Source organism: Leopardus geoffroyi, chromosome C2 (genome assembly GCF_018350155.1).
Source record: "Leopardus geoffroyi isolate Oge1 chromosome C2, O.geoffroyi_Oge1_pat1.0, whole genome shotgun sequence".
NCBI lineage: Eukaryota > Metazoa > Chordata > Mammalia > Carnivora > Felidae > Leopardus > Leopardus geoffroyi.
In genome coordinates this window covers 98,634,061-98,643,315 of record NC_059333.1, presented here as the reverse complement: position 1 = coordinate 98,643,315, position 9,255 = coordinate 98,634,061, and the positions used below count along the sequence as shown (strand labels likewise).

General features: G+C 37.6%; 1 long non-coding RNA gene across 1 annotated transcript; it reads right to left on the bottom strand.

The window, feature by feature from the left end:
* Positions 1 to 1,049: 1,049 nt before the first annotated feature.
* LOC123611291 lies at positions 1,050 to 8,035 on the bottom strand. Its single transcript, XR_006718541.1, has 3 exons — positions 7,951 to 8,035; positions 6,509 to 6,589; positions 1,050 to 1,096 (listed from the first exon to the last, which is right to left on the bottom strand). It is a non-coding gene; the product is annotated as an uncharacterized LOC123611291 (long non-coding RNA).
* Positions 8,036 to 9,255: the final 1,220 nt, after the last annotated feature.

Below are 9,255 nucleotides of genomic sequence, written 5' to 3'. Positions count from 1 at the left end.
CCACAGGACTGTTGATCTGATTCAGGGAACTCAAAACAGATTAAAAATTGACAGTCTGGGGGCACTTGGGTGACTCAGTTGGTTGAGCGTCCGACTTCAGTTCAGGTAATGATCCCACCATCCGTGAGTATGAGCCCCGCGTCAGGCTCTGTGCCAACAGCTTGGAGCCTGGAACCTGCTTCATATTCTGTGTCTCCCTCTCTCTCTGTCCCTCCCCCCACCCCATCTCACTCTCTCTCTCTCTCTCTCAAAAATAAAAACATAAAAAAAAATTTTTTTAATTGACAGTCTGTCCCCAACCCAGACTGACTGACCCTTACTGCTTTCTGAGAGGAAGGCCTTGGGAATTTCCAGTGACACTAGATGATCTCAAAGGGAAGCAGTATATTGAAACTTCCCATACCCCTGCCATGTCATAAAATTCCCAAGATACCAGAATTGCCTGGTTCTAGCTGAATGCGTTCACAAGGCAATCCAAGGCAGATGGTACCCTTCCAAGACAAAGATGAATTCAACATACTGTCCCTTAATAGGTGAAGTGCAGGGATAGTTAGTACCCTCTATTCTCTATTTAAAGGTCTCTCAGCCCAACAGTCTCCGTAAATTTCAGGGTCTTTCAGTTTCTTTAGGGTGATTCTTTTTAATTCTGAATAAGTGTCACAAAACTATTTGTAACTTTCTGTTCGACTGCTTCAATAGTCAATAAACCCAAACTTCATTTATCACTTTTCATTTTGATATTGTGGCAGAAATAATTTTAGTCCTCATTTTTTAAACTATTAGGGATTTAAAATATTTCAAACCTACTCTCTTATAGATAAAAATGCACCGATGTAAAGAAAATGGAGGAAAGAACTCAAAAATTTAAGTTCAACTCTACACAGCCTCATATAAAAAAATACTTTAAATTACAGAAATGTTAGCAATTATTTTTATTTAAGTAATAAATATATATACACTTACTTGTATTTTAGTTTTACGGAATTTCCAGGTTTCCCCCATGGAAGAACTACAAAATCTTTGGTGTTCATGATTACTGCCTTTTTTTCCCCCCACTGTCTTGATACTATCTAAAAATTGTGATTTGCAAAAACGTCTGAAAAAGTAGCAGACAAAAGAATAATGTCAGAGTAAAGCAGTTAAATTACAAATTCAAAACTACATACAATTCAGACAGGTTTTAAAAACAGAAATTGTTATGAGGGGAAAAAGTTGAATCAAAGGCTAAACAATAAATACACATATGCTAAATATATCATAAGTTTGACAAATATTGATATACTAATGAAGTTATAAATATAGCATATATGATGGAATTAAAATTTTACCAATAATTATATAGCAAAAGACTGTGGAAACAGTCGATTGAAAGTGAAGAATGTGGGGCGCCTGGGTGGCTCAGTCGGTTAAGTGTCCGACTTCGGCTCAGTTCATGATCCCATGGTTCGTGGGTTCAAGCCCCGCGTTGGGCTCTGCTGAATGCTTGCTACTTGCTGGGAGCCAGAAGCCTGCTTCAGTTCTGTGTCTCCTTCTCTCTCTGCCCCTCCCCCACTCGTGCTCTGTCTCTCAAAAATAAATAAATGTAAAAAATAAAAAAATTAAAAAGGAAAGTGAAGAATGTACTCATTAAGACAAGTACATACTCTGTCTCTTTCTATGGTGAAGAGTATAAAAATATAAATCAGGTTTTGTTTTCATCCAAAAATAATATCCAAGGCTAAATATAGGAAAAAGAAAAGAACCTTAGAGATACAATCCAAACTCAAAACCTTTTTTTGTTCATACGTGGTAATATAAAATGAGAATTAAGGTATGTAATAATTACCCAGAGGCATTCTAATATCCTCATTCATCAAAGAAAATTTTAATGATGCTCTTTGCCTAAGATCAGAAATTAGCATATTTAGAAAGAATTTTTCAACAAGAAATGAAACAAAGAAGATTTTCTGCCTAACTCCAAGTTAACCAGAAAATTAAATTATTCAGAACACCCTATTTCCTGAGTATCCCAATTATTCATGGTTCTATAATAATTTAGTCTGTAATGCTGAATTACTGAATCACATGCACAACCATTAGGTTTTTGTACGAATAAAAATTTCCAAATTCTGAACGCCCTTAAAGAAACATGAGGGCCATTGCCACAGAGTCCATAGTCTTAAATGGACAAACCACTTGATACTGCTGGTTTTTATATGTGTTCCTATGTACTTAAAACCCCTATGAATATTTCCTAAGCTCTGCTATATGCAAGGCACTGTGTTAAGAGGCATGGAGTCAAGGCCCAAGGAGATCTGTTGACTGGCTCAAATGGCATAGAGTCAAAAAGGGCATAGAAGACCTACATATAAAAGCCACAAAATAGGGTAGAAATTATAAAGTCCATAAAACTTACAGATGTGATAATATAAGAAGGGAGAGAGAATTCAAGCTGGCTAGCATTTAAAGTGGCATTTTGAGGAGAATGGGGGCTTATATAAAAAGATATGGACTGGACGAACACTTCACACTACGAGAAAGAACAGCTCTTGAATGGGGACTAATGACTGGCTCCATTTGGTTGATATTTGGGTTACATGGAAGGGGAAAAGTAGGCATAAATTTGGACATTTGGGCTGCAGCTCAATAATGAGTGGCTTTAAATGCCAAGTTAAGGCATTTGGAATTCAACATGTAGCTAATAAGAGGCACTGAAAGTTTTAGAGGGAGAACAGAAAATAAGTCTAGAAGCTTTGCTCCAAAAATTTAAGGAGAGAAGGCATCAGAATAGGAGTAACCAAATGGTAGGTTATTGTCACATGGAAGTCTACATAATCAAATGTGCAATTCTTCAGTTTTGTTCCTTTGGGACACTATATCATAATTTCAATGATGCAACCACTGATCAAGACGTTTTTGGAATACCTCTTTGAAACCTGCAGAGTCTGTCATATACCCAACAAACATACAAATCTACTTTGTTGTGGCTCATTTAAAACTAAAAATTATAGCACTATACGCTAACTAATTTGGATGTAAATTTAAAAAAATAAAAAATTAAATTAAAAAATATATATTGTTTGGCAGGAGTGAATACTTCATTCATTTAAATCTAGTTTCAAGTTATTCTACCTCCAAAAAATCAAATCTACCCTGAAAGGGTAAATTTTTACTACCTTGGAGAAAATTCTGAAGGAATTTATGTCTGAAGATAATTTCAAATAGAATTATACAAAATAATTTTATATTGTAAGAAAAGTAGTAGATGCATCATAAGACTAAGTGTATTTGTGCCTTCAATAAACACTTGTGTTTTTTTTTTTTTAATTTTTTTTTAAGTATTCACTTTTGAGAGAGAGAGAGAAAGAGAGCCAGGGAAGGGCAGAGAGAGAGGGAGACACAGAATCCAAAGCAGGCTCCAGGCTCTGAGCTGTCAGCACAGAGCCAGACACAGGGCTCAAACTCCCAAAAACGGGAGATCATGACCTGAGCTGAAGTTGGATGTTCAACCAACTGAGCCACCCAGGCACCCCCGGTATGTAGCTACTCCTTCCTGACCTGTTTATGGGTACTGATATCACAATAGTAAATAAGATACAGTGTTTTCCCTCAAAGAACTCAAAATCAAAGGGAAAGCCACACCATGACAATACCATGGAACATTCCAACAGAAGGAAATACTTAGGAGGGACATTTAACTCGGACTCGTTTCTTAGGTACCAAGTCCTCTTTCTCAAAGCTAAAATGAATGTCAAAGAAAACTAAAGATAACCCCTGGAAAACTAAGATTTGGTTTGCTTTTGCGGAGGGAGGATACATCATCTTCTACCCCTTCCTTGTAGGTAAAAACTTTGTCTCACTTAAAAAAGACTTCAGGAATAATCCTACTCAAAAAGAGTCTCTATCTCTTTTTGATCATCATTTGGAAATCCAACTGCTGGACCCTAAGTCTACTGTGATAAATTTTTCAAGAAAACTTTCATACTGTTATCATTGCCACCATTATCAAAAAATAAAGTCAAAAATTATACGTGGGTTTTTAACTGTGTGGGGTGCTGGTGCGCCTAATCCCCCACATTGTTCAATGGTCAGCTGTATATGTACGTATGCATAAAGCTGAACGTACACATGAAGACTGAAATGAATAAAAAAGTCTGTAAATTGCATTAGGATGAGATGATTCAGATTTATAGCTCTGCTGATAATGTGATTTAACCAATAAATGGTCTTATTTGGGGGCATTTCACTTCATTGAATGCAATTAGTAAGGCTCCTTCTCAGTTAAATGTTTTATCAAGTCACACACATAAGCCAATTTTCTCGTATGAAGAGAAAAGCAAGATTATAATTGTGAGTCATGCTGTTCCGCCTGTCTTCTTTCGTAAAACCAACAGAGAATTAGTCACCTTTCTTGGGACAGCAAGGAGATAATAATGTCAGCAGGAAGAATAGCAAAGCACAAAACTTTAGTCATTTAATGGAATCAGGGAAATAGAGACAAACTCCCTATTATGCAAACTTTGTAGTTCCACTTGTCCTTAGGTGACTCAATTTTTTTTCTGATAATTAAATACCAAAGGTTTAATAGTTATTTGGAAAATGTTCTTGTTAACTGACTTATTAGACTGCATCATTTTTCTGTCCCCAACCTGTTTCTCCCCACAGGTGTACAGATACTATGACCCAATATTGTCCATGATGGTTTGATTCTCCTTCTACATAAGTTCTCATCCTGGGAATGCAACTCAAGCATCAAGGCCGGCTACCACAGAATGGAAACAAGGAAATTATGATGATTTATACTCCTAGAAACTCAGAGTATTTATCAAGAGTTGCCATAGTCTTCTAGAATTTGCCATGACACCACTGGCAGAATGGGAGGTTGGGGAAACCACTGTTTTCAAGATAGGACAGTTTTTGTAAGTGAAAACTTATCTGAGATTAGCTGATTAGTCTAATGACCTGAAATCATCTTAGAATTGAAAATTCGAAAGCCAATAAATAAGAATTTTTCCTTACTTTGACACATATTTTAAGGTCCAAAAGCCAACTCTCTTGGATGGACTAATATGTTTGCCATAGCACTTAGACATCGGATACCCAAGCAAGAAATATTAAATAAAAATGAATTTCAATAAAAATGGTAGTTTTAAATTCTTAAAAAGAATTGTATCCTTATTCTAAATATATATATATATATATATATATATATATATTTTTTTTTTTTTTTAAATCTAAGGAAAAGACTGATAATACATGATCCCTGGCATAATGTCTTGTGCTTTAGTGGCCCACTAAATAAATATATGCCATTTTCTACTAGCACAGGCCATGAAAGTAAATCAGGTGCTAACTTCTCAGCTGCACTTAACCTTTCAGCCAACCAACACAGCTGATAAACGCTGCTTCAGGGTATTAAATAGTGCCCATGGCACCCATTTTTTTTTTTTTTACCTTATACGTGAAGGTTCCATTGAGAGCAATTAAGAAAGTTTGCTTTCACTCTCAAGGGGCAAGGTATCTTTTTAAAATAGTTGTCAACTAAAAATGGTAAGTAATGTTAAAAGATGCTAGGTTTAAGTTCAGAGGACCTTTGTGTTAGAGTGGTCTCTGAGCCTGTTTATCCATGTATTAAATGATAAGAATTCCACCCCCACCCAATTTGCAGGATACCAAACAAAAGGACTCTAATTTATGGTCTGTAAATCAGCGGGCTCCTTAAGGGCCACCAGAGAGCTCCGGGTTCAGAGAAGGGCAGCGTTAGAAACTACCCTGAGAAGGGAATGAGGGAACATCAAGGTTTTTCTCAAACCACAGCTTCTCTGACTTCATCGGTTTTCATAAGGAGCCTCTGAGTCAGATTTAATATAAAGAAACTCCTCAATAGCTTAAAAAATGTTTTAAAGGCACAACGTAAATCAATACACAATTATTATCAACTGAAAACTTCATATGATTACAAATAGCAATGAAAGTATTTAATTCATAAATTAAATTCAGAATCCTAAGCTCTTTTATATTTATCTATCCTACCCATTCTCGTACAATCCACTATTATCCTAAGTGGTCTCTTCTGAATATCTTAGAAATGGGAAAATTAAGGAAAGATTGGTGACAAAGCCAGAAAGTACAGTTTTATTCCCAGTCCTGTTAGCTCTTAAGACTTGAAATCTAAATTGTTCTACATCCTTAAAATGATGAATTCATATCATTCATATTCTTCTCCCTTTCATATTCTTAACCTGTCATTAAAAGGAAATGTAGAGAAAGAACTGTTTGGCATCAGATTACCTTCTAAATTTTAGAGTAATGTTTTTAAACACCGGTTTTTAAACACCGGTGAAAACCTTTTGGGTTTCAAATTGCCTCCATGTAATACAAGGTTATAAATTTCTTCTCTAAAACTTTTCCCCTTACCCAGAAGGAAAAAAAAAAAATTACTCATCTGCTCTGTTTGGTACTTGAGAGCTTCAATTATGCATTCTAATTTTCCTAAGCATTATGCTTTATTTTCCACTTTTCTGCTCACCAAGTTTTATTCCATTCATTGCCAGGTTGGAAGGCCACCTCTACGATGCAGATTTCTTCCATCAAAAGTGAACTTCTCTTTCTGTAAGAACATCATGCGTATTACACTCATTTGCTATTATATGCTTCCTTGTGCTATTTTTTCGGCTTTGCTTTTATAGGTGTGGTTTCTGTGAGCATCCCAAATATTTGAGGGCAGTCCTGCCACTGATCTTTGAATCCCCAGCAATTAGAAGAGCCTACATACAAATACTGCCAATAATAATATGCTAACTTTTAAATATTTAGCTTTTTCCTACTGCTTTGAATTTATTGCATAATCTTATGAAAAAAAATTAAACAAACACCCTCTTTCCCGCTTCAAAATCTTTTTGTTTTCTTTTTTCCATGTATCCTACCAGACTTTGGTGAACATTCAACAAATATAGGAACACCTCTTCTGTGCCAGGTATCAGATAAAGCTCTGAAAAACAAGGTGAGCCAAACAGGTATAGTACCAATCCTCACTGAACTTGTACTCTGGTGAAAAGAGTAGGAAAAAATTAAAAAGCAAATAAAATAACTGTGGGAAGTACGAAGTGTTTTGAAAGAAATAGACAAAAGACTTAGCTACCTACAAATAAATGTGTAATACAACTGGAAATATCATGGGAGGTCAGGCAGGCCTCTATGTAGGTTATAAAATAAGGTGATACAAAATAAGGTGGGGTTTTTGTTCTTATTTTTGTTTTCATTTTCCATAAGCATACAGTTTGCATAGTTTTAATCCTGTGTAGCTTCAAATTTACATAACTTCTTTTTAATGAGTCTTGCTAACTCTGGATTTAAAAAGTCAGGCTATAAAGAAAAAAAAACGTAACTGAACCCGTATATGAGCACCTCTAGTGCTGATTTGGGGACAGAAGAAAAAACTCCCACAGCTTCAGATTTCTTAGGAATCTGCCACCCCTCACCTTGGGAAGCACGGACTTCTATAACACAGCGGGTGCCTGTGGCCACCCAGGCAGAAAGCAAGCTACAAAAGGGGACATCCTACTGGACTGCCACAGAACCAAATTTCTCATAAGGCACCCCTGACTTCAAAGGATAAAAAAAAAAGGGTAGCGTTTGAAAAGGTCAGGTTGTAGAGGGGGTATAATTGATAAGGCCCTGGTTTTCTTGCCTGGGGGATCACTCTCGGTTCACCTCATGGGCTGGAAACTTCTTTGTTTATAGAAAAAGAGTTTTATCTTGAGGCCAAGGCCGTGTCTTGCAGCCCGTGGGTCTGGCACTGTGGGGCACGGCAGCGCTCAGCAAACACCTACAAGGCCGACGCCCCAGCCCCACCGGAACCCGGTCTACTTTCCCGCCGTCCCGCCATGCTCCCCGCACCCGGCGGACCCGTCGGTCGCCACTCCGCCCCGCCGTCCGCCCACCATAGTCATCTGCAACCTGCTGACCCACCTGGAGAACCCAGCCGCCTGCGTCACCACCGCCTGCTGGAGCTATCCGGAGCTTCCGCCTCGGTCTCCTTGGTTACCGCGTTGACTCGGTAGCCATAGCAACCAGAACACTTGGTCCTGCCGCCATTGACCAGCAGAGGGCACAAAGGAGCCCTGACGCGAGTGGGAAGCAGGGAGAGGAGCTGAAAGAAGAAAGGAGAGAGAGAAGAGAATGCAGGAGAGCAGGGACAGGGAAAGGACCTTCTCAGAAAGGACAGGGCTGAGAAACCCAGCAGGCCTTGAAGGCTTCCTGCTGGAAGGGCTCCTGCCACATTCCAACCACTCTTCTAAGAGTTTTATCTGTAATATTTAATTCATCCTCTTAACGGCCCAACTTATACCTAAGAAAATCAAGGCACAGAAAGTTTGAATAACGACCCAAAATTACAAAACTAGAAAATGGCAGACCCAAGAAGAATAACACAAGCAGTTTAGAACTCCCACATATGTGCTCTGTTCAACTGATTATCAAAGGTCATGATAGGTAAAACCAATACTAGAATCTAGGGCTCAAGAGCTTTCTTTATACCCGAATATATGACCCATGGTGTGTGCGAATCTAATATATAGGGAGAGAGGGAGAGAGAGATAATCAACCCATGCTTCTCACACTTTTCTGTTCCAGTCACCTGTGGTGAAATTTTTTGCTTCCTAAATATGCTGTAGTTTTTTTTTTTTAATCTCTATTTTATATGCTTCAAGTAGGATATGTGGTTGGTTCTGCAGTCAGTTGGTGTAAAAGCTTCTATCTCATCCACAGTGTTATCTATCTTGTAACTGGAGTAATAATCTCAACTATTATGGTTAAGATACTAAATTTGCACCACTGTTTTCCACATTAATGTGTCTGCCAATACACATTTAAGAACACATCTAATATCTTCCCCTGGCAAATTCAGTTGTATAAGACTTAACTAGCATAGATAAGAAAAAAGACACAATGATGTGGCTATGATTCTGGACTTTGAAATTAAGGCAGACCTGAGTTTGAGTCCTGGTCCTGCCACAACTTACCTGTTGTGTGACCTTGAGTGAGATATAAAACTCAGTTTGATTGATTAAATAATAATACGCTTAGTGCATACATAGTATAGTATGGAACAGTAAATGAAACAATGTATATTAAGTCTTTAGCACTAAACCAGGCCCACAGTTGGCACTGAATAAATGGTTAAAAAAAATGGTGATCGTGGTATAGCTACAGTGATTGTCATCTAAGTGCTCATGGCATAAATTCACCAACTCCTTTCATTAAATCTAATACAAT